This window comes from Macrobrachium nipponense, chromosome 1, assembly GCF_015104395.2.
Source record: "Macrobrachium nipponense isolate FS-2020 chromosome 1, ASM1510439v2, whole genome shotgun sequence".
NCBI lineage: Eukaryota > Metazoa > Arthropoda > Malacostraca > Decapoda > Palaemonidae > Macrobrachium > Macrobrachium nipponense.
Genome location: NC_087200.1, coordinates 215,994,762 through 216,010,008, shown reverse-complemented (window position 1 = coordinate 216,010,008; position 15,247 = coordinate 215,994,762). Strand labels below are relative to the sequence as shown.

General features: G+C 32.1%; 1 pseudogene; it reads left to right on the top strand.

Annotated features, from left to right (window-relative positions):
• Positions 1-918: 918 nt before the first annotated feature.
• On the top strand, positions 919-4,408 carry LOC135219081 (uncharacterized; annotated as a pseudogene).
• Positions 4,409-15,247: the final 10,839 nt, after the last annotated feature.

Below are 15,247 nucleotides of genomic sequence, written 5' to 3'. Positions count from 1 at the left end.
AACCAGTATCAAACAATTCCAGATAAATCACATCATTTCAAATATCAGCAGAGTACAGCGGTTTCATAAAAGGTTACAGTCTGTTCAAAATAGCCTGCATTAGCAACCATTGCATATTTACTATCGTTTCCAGAGGCCGTGTAATAGTGTTTTTTTCCCAAATATCTAACAAAGCCGGCTTATGAATTTCCATGAAACTACAGCAATGAATGTTTCAAACATTGGCCTAATTTTTGGTGGTACAATGAATTGACAGATGTGCTTAATTAATCCGTTTACTCTTAGAAAAAAGAGGAACTTCTTCCCTCCTTCAGAGCGTTTCGAAGAAGTGGTACTTAATCACGTAACTGTGACGCAGAGGTTTCCCCCAACCCTCCTTCGGTGTTTACACCTATGGATATCCATAGTATCTTCCCCCCCCCCCCCCCCTTTTCCTTCTTGCCTTCTTTCCTTCATTCCCATTGTTATCAGGCTACCGAGTAAATCTCTGTTTGGAAAGACTGTGTACTGCACATATAAAATGAGCCGGAAGAGCAATAAAATGTTTTATGGTGTTAGATAATGATTAGATGGTTAACACAAATTATCGAACATAATAGAAGAGGTTTAAAACAGGGGTGTGGAATCGCACTGAGAGATATTCTACTCGGACCTCCTACAAATTTTAGATTTGCGACTAAAAAAAAAATAATAATGAAATAAAAATTAAAAAATTTAGTAGAAATAGAAAACAATTTTTTTCCTTGAGAGAGTTTTATATTTGGAATTATGTTATTGGGGCAAGACTGGAGCAGGATTCAGAAATAACTTCACCGACTTCGACTCCTACCTCAGAGCCCTTTTAGTACATCCAAGGTAATCATCGGCAGCAGTTGTAGTAGTAGCTCTGAAGTATTTCATACAGATTCGACTTTAGTCATGGCAAATATGTTGCTTTGTCCTCGCCATTGCAAAAATACAATTGCGCTGAAACTCTTCACCATTTACAACAGAGAGAAAGAAACAAAACGCCCGAAAATTAGTATAAATCGGTAAGAAAAGTATGACTTTAATAAGTACATGATATATTGCAATATATACATATATATATATATATATATATATATATATATATATATACATATATATATATATATATATATATATATATATATATATATATATATATATATATATATATATATATATATGCTTAAAAAATCACAGTAGATGCACGTGACTTCATAAATAAGCGAATACCACGGGAAATGATAGTCAGGAATCCAAGCGCTTTCGTCTTTATTCAGACATCGTCAAGGAGCTACTAAAGTACAATCAGAGAGGAAGGCCTCAGGTACAAACAAGATCAGGAATACCAGATGGTTAATTATCAAAAGGGTAAAAATTAAAGGATAATCCAGGATTATCGGATATACACGGTCACAAACTTAAACAGATTTCTGACCCTAACCGAAATTACAAAGTATCTTTACAGTCCAAAACATGTAAAAACTTAATATATTAAATTTGTTGCTTATATTTATCTACAACTTTTTTCATTATCAAAGCATCAAGTTTAAAATAAACCAAGACTTAAATTTAGAACATTTCTATTATTTGACTTGATAAAACAAGATTCAATGATATTCCTTTTAACTGTGTCATTAAATGGGACTAAGGCTCTTGCTTGACTCCAGTTAATAGGATGGTCTAAATCTCTCATATGTACAAATAATGCATTCGATATTTGCCCAGTTCTCACAGAATATTGATGTTGCTTAAGACGCTGTGAAAGAGATTTGCCAGTCTGTTCGTAATAGATTTTATCACACTTTTTGCAAGGAATTTCATATATGCAGCCTGGAAGATCTTTAGGAGAATTTTTGATTACTAAACTCTTGACATTAATATTACTGAAAACAACATTTATGTTAAAAAGCTTTAAAATCTAGGAATATCTAAAAACCTTTCATCATAAGGTAATTTTAGAATGTTATGCTTACTAAATTCAAGTTTGTCATTAGTTGAATAAAAAGTTTTTCTAGCTCTTTTCCATGCCACATCTACAAAGTCCTTGGGTATTTTAAGTTTCAATGCAATATCATAAATAGTTTTAATTTCAGCTCAATAAACTGCGGGCTACAGAGACGTAAAGCCCTTAGGAACATCCCAGAAAAAACAGAGAATTCAACATTTTGATGTGATTGGAGTAGTAATGAACAAAGGAGGCAATATTAGTTGATTTTCGAAAGACTGAAAAGGTGAAATTTCTATCATTTCTATGGACAGTTACATCAAGAAAATTCAAATTACAATTTCTTTCTTCCTCTACAGTAAATTTTATAGAAGGGACTAAATTATTGAGATTATTAAGGAATTCCTGGAGGTTTTCGTGACTGGCCAAATACAGAAGATATCATCCAGTATCTAAACCAATAACTTTTTGGGGCAAAATTCTTGGTAAGAGTTTTGTCTCAAAAAATTCCATGTAAATATTGCTAAGGACAGGAGATAAGGGATTACCCATGGCCATGCCACTTTTGTACAAAAAATTCCCCATTGAAACAAATTGATACATAACCTTATGAGACTAATGAGTTTTTATTTTTTACACTTAAGGGATGTCATGACGCTCTAATTCCTCTTCCAAATATTCAAGTAAGTCATCTACAGGCACTTTTGTAAATAAAGAGACAACATCAAAAAACTAACCATATTAAAATCATAATTCAAATTTAAACTATTCAATTTGTTTATAAAATCAACATTGTTTTTAACATTCGTGTTAGAAATATTTCCTACCAAAGGAGTAAGAATTTTTACAAGCCATTTAGATAAATTATACGAAACTGAGCCCACTGAACTAATGATTGGTCTGATAGGGTTATTGATTTTATGTGTCTTGACTAAACCATACATGTAAGGTAGGGAGGCGCATTGCGGTGTAAACTGTTTAATTAAATGGTCCAAGCCCTTCAAAATGGATTTAATTTGTTTATTAAAATGGGAGTTAACTGTCTGTGTAGGTCAGACCTCAGTTTCGTATAAGTATCAGTGTCATTTAGCAATGTCATTATTTTACTATATAGTCACTTTTATTCATAATTACCACTGCATTAGATTTATCTGCTTTTGTCACCTTCACTGTTTCGTCTTCTTTAATTGTCTTAAAAAGCCTGGAGAAATCTCACGGGTACATTAGGGGGAGAAGGTTTACTCATAGCACCAAAACACAATACCTTTACAAATATTGATATCATCAGGGCATAGGTTTTGATTAAATTTTTCTAAATAACAAAAGGATTTTGAGATGTTGACACAGTCCAGGTTACCATTAAATACACCAAAGCTAACCCATATCCCAAAGCCGCTGTCGTAGCATTATCCACTGGTTTGTCAGATAAATTAATCATGAAGTCCACGTTGGCATGCCAACGTGGACTTCATCCACCTGAAACACCACCTGAAACATCATCAAATACGTCGCCTCTGGTCTTTGACAACTTCACCGTTGGTTCCATTAGGAGACATGTGCACAGCATGTTTGCTGCTAAGCGATTTTTCACCATTGCCACTTTAGCGGAAGAACTTAAAATGCTAATATCATTCCTGAAGAAACATCTGAGAAGGCAGTATGGCGAAATCTCCATAACATGGGTGTCCAGTACAAAACATTCCAGCGGAAAATGTACCTAAGGAAAGAAACTTTGGACGTCGTTTGCCGCCGAGTTGATGCTCTACGATCCCTCCAGCAACATCGTGATGAAGGAATAAGAAGAATAGTGTATGTCGATGTGACGTGGTTTACGACGAGAATGCAACATAGCAAGGAGTGGGTGGACACCTCTCAATCTGTCACCAGTGCCACCTACAGCCGGCAGGTGCCACCAGGAGAAGGAGAGAGGTTTGTGGTGGTAGCAGGTGGTACAGCTAAAGGTTTTGTAGAAAATTCATTTTTATGCTTCCCTGCGAAAAATACGGCGACTACCATGGAGAAATGAATTCAGAGATATTTATTCGGTGGCTAACATCACAGCTCCTGCCGTCGCTTGAGGATCCTTCGGTGCTGGTGTTAGACAACGTCCCATACCATAGCCAATTGACAGGAGATAGCCGATGCCCAACAACAGCTACAAAAAAGGAGGATTTGGTTAACTGGCTCAGGTCTCGAAAAATACAGTATCCAGCTCCCGCAACACGCCCTGAGCTTCTAAAGATATGCAGGGGCAACCGGCCGAAACCAGTTTACATTGTGGATAATATAATCCGTGAATGGGGCCATGAAGTGGTTCGCTTGCCCCCTGCCCATCCTGAGCTCAACGCCATCGAGCAGGTGTGGGGCTGTATGAAACGACATGTGCGCTCCACGTTGCAGCGGTTTACCCGTGTTGATCTCTTTGCCAGGCTTGAAGAGGCCAGCTTGCTGTAACAGGGGAGACGTGGGCTGGCGCTTTCAGGAGATCAAGATATTTTGAAGATGATTACTGGCTTTCAGATAATATCAAGACAGTATAGATCCGGTCATCATCAACATTGATAGTGACGAGGAAAACAATCTTTTTCCTTTAGAGTGTTGATGAGTAAAATGTATGTGTCTATTTCTTGTTTTTTTTTTTCGTCCCTCATATATCTATGCTTTCCAGCAATTGGTGATAACATTATTTTGGAAAAGCAAAGATAATGAATACTTTGATACGAGTATATCAGCTTGGCATGTAGACAATGTCAATGGATTTCTCAAAGTAAGGTTGATTGGTTCATAATTGAAGTCTGGTATAATTCCAGTGACAAAGAAAAGTCGCAATGATATTTTGTCACATACCTTTTAAGTAACAAAAATAGGTACTGGTACTTATAACCGTAAATAAATATATAAAAATATAGGTTGAAATATAATAAATCTTATGTATGTATGAACACAAACACACACACACACACACACATATATATATATATTATATATATATATATATATATATATATATATATATATATATATATATATATATATATATATATATATATATATATATATATATATATATATATATATATATATATATATATATATATATATATATATATATATATATATATATATGTATATATATATATATATATATATATATATATATATATATATATATATATATATATATATATATATATATATATATATATCATATATACTATCATATATATATATATATATATATATATATATATATATATATATATATATATATATATATATATATATATATATATATATATATATATATATATATATATATATATATATATATATATGTATATGTTTCATATAAAGGCATTGACATTGGCCATTTGATAAATTTTGAAATCATATATATATATATATATATATATATATATATATATATATATATATATATATATATATATATATATATATATATATATATATATATACATATATATATATATATATATATATATATATATATTATATATATATATATGAATATATATGTTATATATATATATATATATATATATATATATATATATATATATATATATATATATATATATATATATATATATATATATATATATATATATGATTTCAAAATTTATCAAATGGCTGATGTCAATGCCCTTATATGAAACATCTTTTAGAAGTCTACCTTCTAAGGAATTCAAGCTACTCTCTCTGGTGAAATTGATATGATAAATTATATCAAAACAATGCTCTCTGTCATTTTCTTCCTGGCAATTGATGTATCGAGTAACCTGTGTTGTATGGAAGAATGAGTCATACGGCTTAACCTAAAGAAAACTATATTTCTATTGCTTTACCAACACTCGCTTGAAGTGCGAAGTGTAGGGTTAGCATGGCTTTCTTTCGTCTCCTGTCATAAGTCTCATTCTTGATCTTCAATGTAAGTGAAGTGGGTAAGATATAAAAGGTTGGTCTTGTGTTTAGGTAAAGTCTAAAGTCACGAATCACATTACCAGGTATGCTGAACTTTTACTGACAAAGATTTCGTATTGCTTGGGGTAGGTCATATGACAATTATCTATGGAGTTAAACATGGCGTTTAACAATTCGGGGATGGGAGGTAAAGGGAAGAAACGTTATAACCAACGTCACTGAGGGACGTCATCACTTTTGCGAATGTGTGGGTGGCTAAGACTGGCTTTATCTTAATTTTCTTAAGTAAAAAAGTTAATGAAACGTAATTGGCAATGCACAGTATTTCCCAAAATTAAGCCATTGTATGAAGCGCTCCCTGCTTTGATATCATGGAAATCCATCCGTTATTTTAGGAGTTATTCAAAAAAAAAAACAATATTACACGGCCTCTGAAACATTAGAAGTAAAAAGTGAAATGTACTTTTAGATGACATAAGCTTTTGAATAGTAATAAATTAAAAGCGTTAAAGAATTATATTTCAGACGTCGTTTCTAAATATAAGTTTTTATTATTAAAATAATCCTTTAATATAAGTTAAACATTATTATTATTATTATTATCATTATTATTATTATTATTATTATTATTATTATTATTATTATTATTAGTAGTAGTAGTAGTAGTAGTAGTAGTAGTAGTAGTAGTAATAGTAGTAGTAGTAGTAGTAGCATTAGTGGTGGTGGTAGCATTACTTTTTGTTGTTATTATAATAATTTTATAATTACTTTTACTATTTGTACATTTTTATTACTACGTTTTTATTGTTACATGAATTACTTTCATATTACCATTGATTTTAAATCGTTAACAAACAGAACACTTGCTTTCAATTCTACAGTAATTTTAGCAAACCACCGTACCAATACAATTACTTCACACAAGAAATTAAGCTGAATCTTCAGTTCCTAATTATTGCCCGGCTTAGTTAAATCCTTTCTTCCCCTCCATCCTATTGAAACTTCGGTAACGAGCTTGGAGTGGTTCGGGTCGTTAAAGAAAGTTCTGGAAACTCGGCTGTTTCCAGCTGCCTGGAACTGTGGGCTGAAGCTGCTGGCATTCTCGATTCCGATGGCTGTTCGGGATCCTAATTACTGTGACCGAGTTCCACCGACGAATTTAGGTCATTTGAATGTAAAATCAGTAAAATCATTTGTTATCATTTTTTTCTGTAAATAAAGAATGATGATATCGTAAAACTTTTCTTCTTCTTCTTCTTCTTCCTTCTTCTTCTTCTTTCTTCTTCTTCTTCTTCGTTCTTCTTCTTCTTAATAAATTATTTATGATTTTTATTTGTTATCATTATTCAGAAGATTAACCCTATTCACATGGAACAAGCCCTCAGAAGCCCTGGATTGAAATTCAAGTCTGGAAAGAATATGATGTTTATTTGTAAGACGTTTTTTTCTTAGATAGCTGTCTAAGTAATTTAAGCCAAATCTCATCATTCAGATTTATTTATGGGCACAAGATGGCCTTAAATTTTATGCTAACGTTGGTGGGAGGTGCGCTAAGAGAAATGAGTTATACAGAATCTAAAAACAACGAAAATTTGCATGACTGGGATAGAATATTTTGAAGAGTATAGTATACCGCAATATCAATTAAGGATGTCTGGGTATAGATGAGGTTAGGTTGTAAAAATTAAAAATAAAATAGTAATCCTGTATGTTATAATTAAATTATATTTCGCAAGGATTTCACTCGTGAAATAATACTCATACAAGATATATGAGAAAACCATATATTTTCGATGGTCTTAATAAATTATGTTTATCATTCATGGTTAAAATAGCATCAGTGGGTGGTTCTGATTAACCTCTGATTGATATTCATGATTTCTGACCGAACTTAAGAGATTTCAGATAGTATATTATATAATATTTAGTTAACAAAGGAAAACGAAAGGAAATTAAAAACTAAGTACGTGCATTTTAATTTTTCTCGAATTAAAAACCTTAGGGATTTTATGAAGGATTTGTAACACCTACTATGCTATTACTGTTACTCTTGATTGATATCCTACATTAAAGACAAGTATCCTATGCCTACCAGCATCCTAAATTGAACCGTATATAAAGCCATCAGATATGCAGCGTGAACGCAAGGGGAAGGAGCTTCTCAGGTTACGGTGGGAGCCATGAATGATTAGTGATCGGGTGGTTCCATGTTTAATCAGGAATCAACCTTTGGTGCCGGTTCTTAGATTTCAATATAAGGGTGCGACTTATGATGAATTTAATAGGTTTCATCTAATCAAAATAATGTTCTTTTATATTCTAAAGGAAAATTGATATATTTAAAAATTTCATGATCTAAAACGTCTTAAATACTAAAAAAGTAAATTACCCTTCCTTAGATTATGAAATTTTACTGCAACACTTTTCAGTTTACACTTTTCCATTTTTCTTCTTCAATAAAAAGAATTTTTATATAGGATCAAGATTGTTCATTCAATAACATTCATTGGTGAATGAAATAAAACGGATGCGATATCTGAATGAGCATTATTGTCAAATGATATGTTGACATATTTTGGGTATAATTAGGCTTCTCATATCATCATGATCGTCCAAATATCTAATTATATATATATATATATATATATATATATATATATATATATATATATATATATATATATATATATATATATATATATATATTCCATACTTTAAAAAATCCATTCAACATGACATCAGTTTATAGCATGCTCATAAATGAAAAAAAGGTAATTTTGCACAAGAACGTACTATGCATTATAATCAGATTTCTATTGTAACTACTCATTACTTAAGATGATTTTATTCAGGGGAATATTACTGAAAAAAAACTAGAACATTATTAGATGATACAAAATAAATTGCGAATCTGACATATCAGAGTTTGCACTTCAGATGAAGCTGTGCATGCAGATGTTAGTGCATTCAGATACTAACAACGATTTAAGATATTAATATCCATAAAGACAACAAACAACCAGAATAAGATGCTAATGAAATAAAAAGTAATTAAATAAACACCAAACTCAGTTTCCCGAGTGAGGACGTTTAAATGAGAATTGAAAATGAATCTTGAAAGATTGAATACATTTATGTTCAGATTTAAATTGAGTTTTCTTGAGGAGGATGTCCGGTGGGAATGTCTCTCCAAACGAAGGAATTCACTGTTCATTAAACACACCTCGGAAATCGCTGACTCCTTCAGTCTGCAATTAAGAAACGTTTAGATTATTCAGCAAGTTCGGCTGCCCTGTGAAGAAAAGAGATGAGTTGAAATTTACATTTCTCTTTGATCTTTCGTCCTGGAGTTTTAATTTTATTCCTGTTACCAAGTTTAATAGTTTACCCTTTTCATTTACATTTATCGTTCTCGTGAATATGTGAGAAACACTTGACAGTTTAAACGTAGAAAAAATTTAAATAAATACAATGGAAATGATTTGATTTCGTTTCTTTTGGGAAGTCACGTTTAAATGTGGCCCAATACTCTTTGTAATATATGTCAGTGGTCTGGTAAAATCACTATCCTGTTATTTCGTCATCCAATATGCCGACGACACCCAGATCTTAATTGAAGGAAATGTAAATGAAATTGACGAACTATTCATAGGGCAGAATACATACTAAAGAAGGCCAAATACTACTTCTTAACAATGGTTTGCTTGTTAATGAGAAAAAAACACAATTCATTTTAATAGGTTCCCGACAATATATATCAGAAATTTGAGACAATATGCAAATAGATTTTAATGGAAATATGATTAAACCCATGAAAGCTGTAAAAAATCTAGGGGTCTATTTTGACAGATATATGACGTTTGAAACGCATATAGATGAAATTTATAAGAAAGTAATGGGTACTTTAATTTATTTAAATAGAGTAAAAGATTCATTTGATTCTTCTACGAGTAAAATAGTTGTTCAGTCGCTGGCTATGAGTATAATATACTACTGTTTAAGAATTTGGGGAGTAACTGGCTCTACACAAATGAAAAGGGTTCAAAAAATAAAAAAAAATTGCCGCACGAGTGGCTGTTGGTATTGTAAAAAAACATGACCACATATCCCCTTCCTCAAAAAATTAGAATGGTTAAAGATAAAAGACAAATATACCATAGATGCTGTAATTTGGTATTCAAAACAATACGAAAAATAACTCCTGAATGGTTATATGATTTTCCAACAGTACACGCAGTTAATGGCGTTTTCTACTCGACAGCATGAAAATCTGTATGTAGAAAGGGCGAAAACAAAGACAAAAATCCTCTCTCGCTGCTTTTAATGTATACTTAAAGAAACTAATTTTAAATTGTTCCGATTACTGTAAGTTTTACCGAACGTTATGCTTAATTGTCATATTAAAAATGCTTTTGAAGGCACTACTGTACTTTTATAGATGTTGGAATTAGTTTTAGATAATACTTATGGATAAGATGGCTTTTATTTACAAATTAAGATTTCCTTAGTTCTTATAATCTAGCATGCTTATTTGATTTACTGTTATTTTAATACTATTTGTACATGACTTGTTTTTAACACAACTTATGTGTTCTGTATAAATGTATTTTAATATTCAAGAAGAATAATTTTTACTCACTATATTAAAATTAAATGCTTTCTAATATTATGATATTCTTTTATTACTGATGAATTTTATTAACTTACTAAGTAGCCGATTTGTTGATTCTTAAACAACTTTTGTGTGTCTAAAATAACAAATATTCTAATTATTTGTGAGATAATTTTACTAATTGTAGTTTTATATCTTATGAATACCCAATGTAAATATTGGAGATAAAGAATTATTATTATTATATTATTATCACAATGCCGCCTTCATATCAAGTAATATTACGTTTGAAATCATGAATATTACTTGTATCAAATGAAATGTTAAACAGTAAATATTAAAACGTAATAACAACGAAAGCCATTCTATTAAATGCAAACTATGTTGGAAAGTATGTCATTTATAACATTTTCATATAAAGTCACAGTACACCGTACTCTCTCTCTCTCTCTCTCTCTCTCTCTCTCTCTCTCTCTCTCTCTCTCTCTACATACCTACCTGCCCATTTATCTATCTATCTCTATCGCTCCAAAAAGTTTGTAAACACTAGTTGACTATATTTACTTATGCATTACATGGCCAAAGCGGATCTACATTGCAGACCGATGGCTTTCCAAATATCTTGACTTGTGTTACTGGCTTCTCAAGTTCATCATCTGTCACTTGGTTGACAACACCTAATTTGTGTTCGATTGATTACGAAAACTTGAAATATTTTTGTGTTCCATTTGTTAACAGTTTATTTGTTGTGCTTTAAATAATACTTTAAAAATAGTTTTCTTTTATTTATCATAATTTCTTTTTCCATTTCTAATGTTTATATTTGTGAAAGATTAACATATGGAAATATTAGGTTTCGTTTCCGTGAAGTTCATTTGCATTACATCAATGAATATATTCATATTTTTCATAAACCCATGGGGCATAAACGGCTTTCCACCATATCAACCAACGAACAATAAATTAGGAGATATACCACTTAACAGCGCCCAAAAACGAACACTGTTAGCAACGTTACTGAAATTTATGACCATGAAGGGTCATTATCAATATGAAAAATTACATAAAAACTATCATGTGTGCGACAGGACAATAGTTTGATACAATGAATAGAAACGACGGCCTCTGGGATGTATATGAAAATCAATTATCACGCCACGTAATTGACGCAAAGTATGTGAACACAATCCGCCGTTTGCCAGTAAAATGGCTTGATTATTCCCACAACTGTTAGATTAATTGACTCAAATTTGTTGTCACTCCCGAGGGTACTTATGGGAAATGTATGTAGATCGGTTAGCTTTGCCTAGCATGAGGAGTGGTACGTGCTTATTATTTACAGAGAGAGAGATAGAGAGAGAGAGAGAGAGAGGAGAGAGAGGAACCTGCAACAGGTGCACAGGAATTCTGATGGAATGTAATCCCAACTGTCTTTATTATTTTTTTTTTTCTTTAAATGAAGACTCTTCAATTTCATCCTCACTTGCGAACAGAATACTCATATGCATTAAATTTACTAATGAATAACCATCATGAAGAAAATTGATGGTGATGCTCGAAGGAATTAGAAAGTAGGCACAGAGAGAGAGAGAGAGAGAGGAGAGAGAGAGAGAGAGAGAGAGAGAGAGAGAGAGAGAGAGAGACCTTTCACATATATGGAAATAACATATTACAATAATTAAACAGTTAACATTTATGCTTTATACCTACTAAAGTTATCCTACCTTAAAACAGCCTTCCGAAATACCCAGATATTGACAAGGAATACGATGATTATAATGTCTCACAGATAATGAATCCTTAGTTTCTAATCCCACAGGGTCATTATCTCTCTCCCCAGGGAAACTTCTTGGAACGGGGAATCTTAATGAGGTCTCAATTCCACTTCAGATTATATTCCAATTCATCCTAGGAATCGCCGACGAATTCTGGAGACACGAGGTGTCTGCTCGATTCGCTGACAGCAGGGTTAATGGATCGCTCCACAATTTCTGGAGTAAGTTATTACTCACTCCATAAACGCTCCATAAACTCGTTGATATCTTCAGTTAAGAGAATTCATGATCTCTAAGTTCCTTCTATGATTTCTCTACTGGAATCTCACTCTTATAAAACTAACAAGTGGAGTACTGTTTTCCCGACTACAAAGTTAAATAATTTGATTATAAAATTTAAGATTCTACTACAAACATTTGAGAAAATTAAATAACTATTTCACCAAGTGAGTACTGTTTTCACCTCTACAAACACATGAAGAAATCTGAGTAAGAATAAATAAATACTCAAATTCACGAATATTGCAATATCCATCTCGCACTAGATTGGATTCAACCTCCTGCAAGACACAACCAACCAAATCTTGAATTCATCTCATAGGGATTCTAGAATACAAGGTGCCCTGTTACTATAATGTCTAGTGGACGTCCAGCGAAGGTTATAAATACCTACATGGACTGTAATGGTCCAATCACAGTTGAGAGCTTAGTGAAGCAAAATGGAAAATGGAGTTCATGTAACATTTGTCTTTACATATCACTAGTTTCACTGATATTATGATTTTAATTTCGATTTGGTAACCAATAACATAATTATAACCAATTATTTCATGATTAATTAATGATGAACACCATCATCAAAGGGTTAACAAAATGTATAATACTGGATTACTATTTTACCCATATTTACCATGGTGAACTTACAGGAAGTTGATAACAATACCATTCAATTAAGATGAGTACATTGTCTATTCCATTTACGTAAACATCAGAACAAGAACCACCCCTACTTGAAATGCTTAAAACCCCTCTTCGCTTAATTAGCTCAAGAGAGAATTAATTACAGTAAATCTCCCATTTACTCTTGAAATATAGAGAACCGTAATATAGACTAAGTTCACCAGAAGGCAGGAATGCAACGCTTAATCAAAGTTAATCAGCTGTCGAAATCTTCCACGACTCTCAAAGAGGAAAGTGAATATCGCGGAGAAGTGGAAATAATATGATGTTGTTCAGATTTGGTAATGATATGGGTGTTAGTCTCATAAGGAATGAAGATATGCATTTCTTCACTTCTTCACAGTACATTCTCCTTTGACCGAACAGCGTCAATTATCTTCCGAAATGCGAAATTAGAGACAAAAGGTTTACTTCGTATATATATAATTAAATACTAGACAATGATATTGTAAATAATATCGGTGAAGAAATCCGGAGTAGATAATCCTGAATTCTTACTTTATCTACAAGTTCTGTTTGATAGTAAATCTTAATGTAGACTCTTAGCATATAAACAAGAATGCAGAACTATATATGCCACACACTTAAGAGTTTAATTCACAGTACCGTCTAAATAGTTCAAGCATAATAACCAAAAATTTTTATAAACACAAGCGTCAATAATTTCGTATTTGCATGAGTTGGGAAACATTTAAGTTTCGTTTCTAAATCCAGACTTGAGTCGACGTAAATTTGATGATTCATTCTATTTTTTAATTCTACATACATAAACTGTGATCTAACAAATATGTCACGATAATGAACTAAATAAGCATATTTAAATGGGTCAGAGTTTACAGACACTCGTTTCACCAACTACTTTAACCGGCACTTAAGAGACTAAAATAGAGAATATTTAAGTAATGTTGATCCCTAAAGTGACCGAAGAAAACTAATAATCGGATGATTTAAACTTGGAACAACCTCAGCTTACTTAATAATATTCTAGTGCTCGTGTGATTCTCATTTCAGAGCAAAGGTAAACTTATGTATTGGATCTCAGAACATTTTCAGTCTTATAATCACGTGTGTCTCTTGAGGAGCAGGTTATACAGTATTTAAAAGATAAACATAAACACACACACACACACACACATCTCTCACACGCATCAATATACACGTGTGTTTGTGTATTTATGTATATTCGTCCATGTGCACATTTTGTCTCGGTTTAATCCTATACAAAAAGCTAAAAATGTGAAGGTTAATATTTTAAAATAATTACATCGAGAATTACTTAATGATAAGGAAAAACAGGCCTTCAGACAAATAGTAATCCTCCAACCCAAACGGCTCCTGAATATGACTAAGCCAAGCAAAGCCAATGACCTGACCTCTAACTCACCCCGTAAGTAGTTTCAGGCGTCATGAGGAGCACTTGGGCTCTTTTGGAGGAGTTCTGATTTTGACAGCAAGAGCCATGGATCTCAACACTTGATCCTTCGTCACTCAAATGAATTAGATTTCATGCTTTTTTGTTTAATGATCAGAGAAAAAAGTATTGCTTATTTGTAAACTCTGTTAAATATTTTATTTCCAGTTTAAGGGAAATTTTGTGGACTATTCATAAATTAAATTGCTATCGTAAATCTCACACCTAATGAGAAATGAATCACCAGTTTTGTATATGAGGTTACCTCAGAAATGAGATCACCATTATTGGATTATATACGACTGTTAACTATTTTCTATGCATACTTGACAACAAGATTATGGTAAACAACTGATTATCATCCTGGGATATTGATCTTCTCATTATCAAACCGTTATCAATTCAATTAGAATGTATCGCCCTTTTCTCAATTCTGAATTTATAATGCAATAAAACTGTGCCTTCTGGAAAGGACTAGCGGTTATAAATCATCATTGCCAGAAATATCAACGTCATGTTTATGAGATAAAATAAATTGGAAAAAATAACATTTACTTGCTACAGACTATGATGCATTTTCAAACTCTAACAAC